Source organism: Myotis davidii, unplaced genomic scaffold, assembly GCF_000327345.1.
Source record: "Myotis davidii unplaced genomic scaffold, ASM32734v1 scaffold642, whole genome shotgun sequence".
NCBI classification, from domain to species: Eukaryota; Metazoa; Chordata; class Mammalia; order Chiroptera; family Vespertilionidae; genus Myotis; species Myotis davidii.
In genome coordinates, this window is record NW_006293957.1 from 110,521 (window position 1) to 116,523 (window position 6,003).

General features: G+C 43.1%; 1 protein-coding gene across 4 annotated transcripts in view; it reads right to left on the bottom strand.

Annotated features, from left to right (window-relative positions):
* FAM35A (family with sequence similarity 35 member A) overlaps positions 1–6,003 on the bottom strand; it is an 89,098-nt gene that overhangs the window by 35,118 nt on the left and 47,977 nt on the right. The gene's annotated exons all lie outside the window — the stretch shown is intronic.

Sequence of the window (6,003 nt, forward strand, 5' to 3'; positions counted from 1 at the left end):
CAGCATGGGGGGCAGTCAGGGGTGATGAGGCTGGCAGGTAGAAGCAGTTAAGGGCAATCAGGTCGACACGCAAAGGCAGTGAGGGGCGATCAGGCCAGCAAGGGGGGGCAGTTAGGGGCGACCAGGCAGGCAGGCAGGCAGATGAGCGATTAGAAGCCAGTGGTCCGGGATTGTAAGAGTGATGTCTGACTGCCGGTTTAGGCCCGATCCCTAAGGTCAGACCTAAACCAGCAGTTGGACATCCCCCAAGGGGTCCCGGATTGGAGAGGGTGCAGGCTGGGCTGAGGGGACCCCTCCCCCGCACGCACAAATTTTGTGTACTGGGCCTCTAGTTTATTATAACCAACTGCTTTTCAGAGCAGCAAATTTTCATTTTGATATCTACCAAGATTTTTTTTAATGATAAGGACATAGAAATGGACACATGTCTGCCATAATCAATATCTCTCACTGATTTTCAGTACCTTAGTTTTCTTATATAGCTAATTTTTCCAGAACAAAAAAATTTATTAAACAGTTGTACCTATTTTTAATTCCCTCAGTAATAATTCTAATTCTTAAAACCATAGTAGCACAGACATTATTGCCAAATAAGCACCCTATATAATAAAAGAGAAACATGCAAATTAACCATCCCTCTGCTATGCTCAAGCCACGCCCACCAGCCATGCCCACCAGCCAATCAGGAGCAAGTATGCAAATTAACTCAACTAAGATGGAGGTGGCCACGGGAGCTGGAGAGAGCAGGAGGCTTGGGTTGCCCCTGGCGATGGAGGAAGCCAAGCTTCCTACCTGTCCTGGCCAGTTCTGGGCTCTGCTCAAGGCTACAAAGTTTCAATTATAGAAGATAAATAAATCTATGGGGAAAAAAAGAAAGAGGACTCCCCCACCCTGAAGGAGCTGTGACCAGCTGCAAGCAGCCATCAGCCCCTCACCCAGGCAGACCACACCCCCATGGGGTGAGGGTCCCTGCTGGGGGGCTTGGCCAGCCTGAAAATAGCCATGAGCCCCTCACCCAGGCCGACAAGGCACCCCAGTGGGGAACCCCTTCTGAAGGGGGTGTGGCCAGCCTGAAAACAGCCCTCATCCCCTCACCCAGGCTGGCCAGTCACCCCAGTGGGACCCCCACCCTGATCTGGGACACCCTTCAGGGCAAACCAGCCGGCCCCCACCAGTGCACCAGGCCTCTATCCTATATAATAAAAGGGTAATATGCAAATTGACCCTAACAGCAGAACCACTGGGAATGACTGGTCACTATGACACACACTGACCAGCAGGCGGCAGACGCTCAATGCAGGGGCTGCCCCCTGGTGGTCAGTGCCCTCCCACAGGGGGAGCTCTGCTCAGCCACAAGCCAGGCTGATGGCTGCCAGCACAGTAGTGGTGCCGGGAGCCTCTCCCGCCTCCTCAGCAGTGCTAAGGATGTCCGACTGCAGCTTAGGCCTGCTCCCCGCTGGCAAGTGGACATCCCCCGAGGGCTCCCAGGCTGCCAGAGGGATGTCTGACTGCCAGCTTAGGCCCGATCCCCCGGGGAGCGGGCCTAAGCCAGCAGGTGGACATTCCCCAAGGGGTCCCAGACTGCGAGAGGTCACAGGCTGGGCTGAGGGACCACCCCCAAGTGCACAAATTTTTGTGCACTGGGACTCTAGTATACTATATTAATACATTCATCTTTAAAACTATAATAAAACAAAAAGAGGTCTCTTTGAACTAAGTTTTCAATATTAACAGCTGTCTTTTTAGTTTACTGCTTACTTCAGTTCAACATCTAATTCACATGCCCCCACCTACTTCCTAAGCTTTTATTATTTTGACAGTGTGTTTTTTTGTCAGAAAATTTTAAAACAAGTCAGAATATCTGTAAAATGTTGCATTAGAAAAAACTAAATCAAAAACAACAAAAAATTGAAGCATTTATTTTCCAAGTTGCTGTTTTAAACCAATCACTATTTTTAAAATAGTTCTTATGACAAAACACACAGACAAGCTAATAAAAAAATAGCAGCCATAATTTCAATACACCCAAATAAAGTTAACATTTGTTTTAATCTATTTCATTTTTACTTACTATGTCAAATATATTTTTACATGTCATTAAGTATTATTCCACATTATTTTAAAACCTGCATAACATGCCATTGCACAGATAGACCAAAATCTTAAAACTTATTAGAGCAATCCTCTATTTGGGGGCATGTTGATTGTGTTTTACTTTTCACTATTATAAACAGTACCATGATAAGTACATTTTTAGCTACATCTTCATGCATAGCCATGATGTATTTCTACAAGTGTAATTTTTAGGTCAAAGGCATTCCAAATTCTAAGGCTTTTGTATGGATTGCCAATTGTCCTCAAGAAAGGCTTTGCCAATTTACATTTCCAAGAGTTTATGAGAGTCATTGCCTCCCATATCTTCTCTATTAATTTCTTAGGAGAAAAATAATCTGTTATTTTATTTGTGCATCTTCAATTACTAGTCAGAGTAAATTTTTCTTATATTTATTGGCCACTTCTTCTTTGGGGACTTGCCTGTTCATGTATCTTTTGCCCATTTATCCTTTATAAATATATTTGTCTTTTGCTTACTGCATTATATTCTGATAAAATGAAACTTTTTTTCTGGTTTTTCACTTGTTGTTTAAGTTCTATATTATGATTTCTATATATAGTATAGTAGTTAATGTTGCTGCATTTTATTTAGCCTATTAACTTTGGATTCCAAATAAGTTTGCTTATATTTTCTTCTACTACTCATTGTTTCTTTTTAAAAACATGTTTGAATCTCTAATGTATCTGTGATTTATTTTGGCACAAATATAAATTATAAATTTTATTTTATTTTTTCCTCAAATTTTTAGCTAGATATTCCAAACATTACCTAAAAAGATAAAAGTTTGCTTTTATTTTTTAATTATAAGATTAAAAGACTTTATTGTAAAATACTTAGATAGTAAAAGAAAATGGAATTAATAAGTGAAATAAGATTGACCATGGTTTAATGAGCTGGATAATGGTGCTCTATAGTGTTTGAACTTTTCCATACTAAAAGGTTGAAAAAATAAAAGCAGATTTCACTAACACATAACATTTTAACTAAAGGTATAAATAAAAAATAAAAACCACATAATATTACCATACAGAGACAGCCACTGTGAGCATTTTAGTATCTATTATTTCCAGATTTTTAAGTGTAAATACATACTTACATATCCACTTTTATTAAAATAGGGTCCTATGCTGCAGGAAGTTTTATAATCTACTTTTTTAAAAAATATGTTTTTATTGATTTTAGAGAGCGGAAGGGAGAGGGATAGAGAGAGAGGAACATCGATGAGAGAGAGCGTTCGGTTGCCTCCTGCAGACCCCTTACTGGAGATCGAGCAGGCAACCCAGGCATGTGCCCTGACCAGGAATTGAGCTGGGAACCTCTTGTTTCATGGGTTGATGCTCAACCACTGAGCAACACTGACTGGGCTATAATCTACTTTTTAAACTAACTACCTTTTCCTCTCTCCAGGCTAGTGCACTTATATGCGTTTGCTAGTGAACACAAATGACCCCTTTAACTGTTCCCACACCCTCTAAAATATGCTTAGGCATTCCTATTTACATGTTTCAATCCAGTCCTCTAGGCCACAGTTGATGGAATCAGATTCCATCCGGCCAATCAGATTCTCTTTGCTGGAAATTTGGAAATGGGGCTTATCTCTTAAAAATAAAAGTAAAATTAGGAGCTACAGAGTAATCACCTGCTTTTCGCCTGGCTGAGAAGCAGAGAAAATTAGCACTGAGTGAATGAAGCAGACATATGGAAAAGCGGCCTGGACCCACAAAGCTGTTAAGCTCAGAGTTCCAAGTCCCCGGGAAACCCATAGTCTTCTTGCCTTATGTGTTATGAGATACTCCATATTTCAAATATAACTCCCTCAATTAAGTTAACCAGAGTAGAGTTCTAGTTCTACTACAACCCCTCAGTGCCCAAGTTTAAATATAATTCTTAATGCATGCCATGGATTGCAAAATCTTCATGTGCATGCATTTTTAACTTTTACAATTTTTTCTATTACTTGAAACAAGTGAAGTTATTTTCTCCTCCAACTTGAGTCCCTTCTTCCATAAAGATAGTGGGAATTTTGAAAGGTTGCCTGATCTGTATTTTATTCTTCATTCATTCATCCACAAAGATAATATTTACTAGTGCAGGCATAGTGCTGTGTAATGATGACACAATGGTGAATAAGCTATTCACAGAACTTATAATCTACTGAGAAAATTAGTTAATTATTAAGCCAGCCAATAGGCTAGATAATCCCAATTGTGTTAAGTGGCACAAATGAATACAAAGAGTGATCCGATGGAGACTGGCATGTATACACATATGGGAGGCTTCCCTCAGGAGATGAAGTTGGAGCTGAGAGAAGGAGCCACGCATGAAGGACAGATGCAGGAAAAAGCATTCTAAGCAAAGGAAACATGAAAACTCAATTTACTGAGGCAGGAAAAGGACTGGCATGTTCAAGTAACAGGAAGGAGTCATATGCAGGTTAGGCTAGTAAGTCTGAGGGAGTATGGTATTGAGACAATTTGTGATACATTTCTATATTTGAATCATGAATTAAGGGTATAACTGTGGGAGCCAGAATTAAACTTCTGATCAAGATGGTGGAGTAGGTAAATGCGGTACTCACCTTCTCCCATAACCATATCAAAATTATAACTGAACAACAGAACAACCATCATTCACGTCCACCTAAAATCTGGCTGAATGGAAGTGGTACAAGTAGGACATAAAGAAGCCACATCAACCCTGGTAGGAGAGGTGGAGATGCAGAAAGAGATGGTCCCACACCCACAAGTGGAGAATAAAAATCAGGAGGGATGTCTCAGCTGCAGAGGTCCCGGCTGAAAAGTGAAGAGTCCCAGCCCCACACCAGGTGCCTCAACCCAACATTCCAGTGCCAAGAAGGGAAGTCCCCACAACCTCTGGCTGTGAAACCGAGCAGGAATTGAGGCTCAGAGAGAAAGAAGTAACTAAAGTCCCAAGCGGTTCATTTTAAAGGGCCCGCACAGAACTTACTCAGGGTCACTCACTCTGAGCTCCACATCACTGGGTAAGCAGTGCAAAGGCCATCAGAGACATGTGGGGAGGAACTGAATTGTCTGGCATCAGGGCAAGATCTCAGGGGATAGGAGGCAGATTTCTCCCAGACAGAAGTGCTGGCAGAGGCCATTGTTCCTTTGATGAGACCTACAACCAACAGAGCTGGTGGTGGGCACTATTTCTGAGTCTCCATCAACCTGGCTGACACTGTTTGCCCCATCCTGTTGATTCCCTCAGGCCACACCCCACCCAACTTCCAGGCCCAGCCAAGATGGTTCTAGTGCCTTTTCCATTAAAATGGCTTGTCTTGGCTCAGGCTTCAGATTTTCCTAAAATCTCTCAAATAAGCAGCATCTACCATTAGCATGCTCTATACCAGCCATGGGCAAACTACAGCCCGCAGGCCGGATCCAGCCCATTCAGCTGTTCTATCCGGCCCGAGGAGCCAAAAGAGCAGAGGGTTCTCTTGCTCTCCCCTCCACTCCTTCACCAGCAGCAGTGTTAACATGGCAACGTGGCGGGAAACGGCCGCAGCTCCTTCTTCTGAGTCCAGTTTAAGAACCCATTGTGGCCCTCGAGTCAAAAAGTTTGCCCACCCCTGCTCTATACCTTTCACTAAGTGGCCCCCAGCTTAGCACTAGCAGCAGCCAGACTTGGTTCACAGCTTGCCCTCTCCTGGGCAACTCCAAGCTCAGCACAAGTAGCAGCCATCTGCAGGTCAATTTATAGCTCACACCAGGTAGCTGCAGGCAGAAAACAGGTGGCAACTGACCTTGGCCTGCACCTCCTGGGAGGCCTCAGAGCCAGCACACACTTCAGACCATGTTGAAGCACCAAGCAACCACCTCCACAAGCAACACACTCAAGGGAGGGACTCAACAGGCACCAAAGTCCTG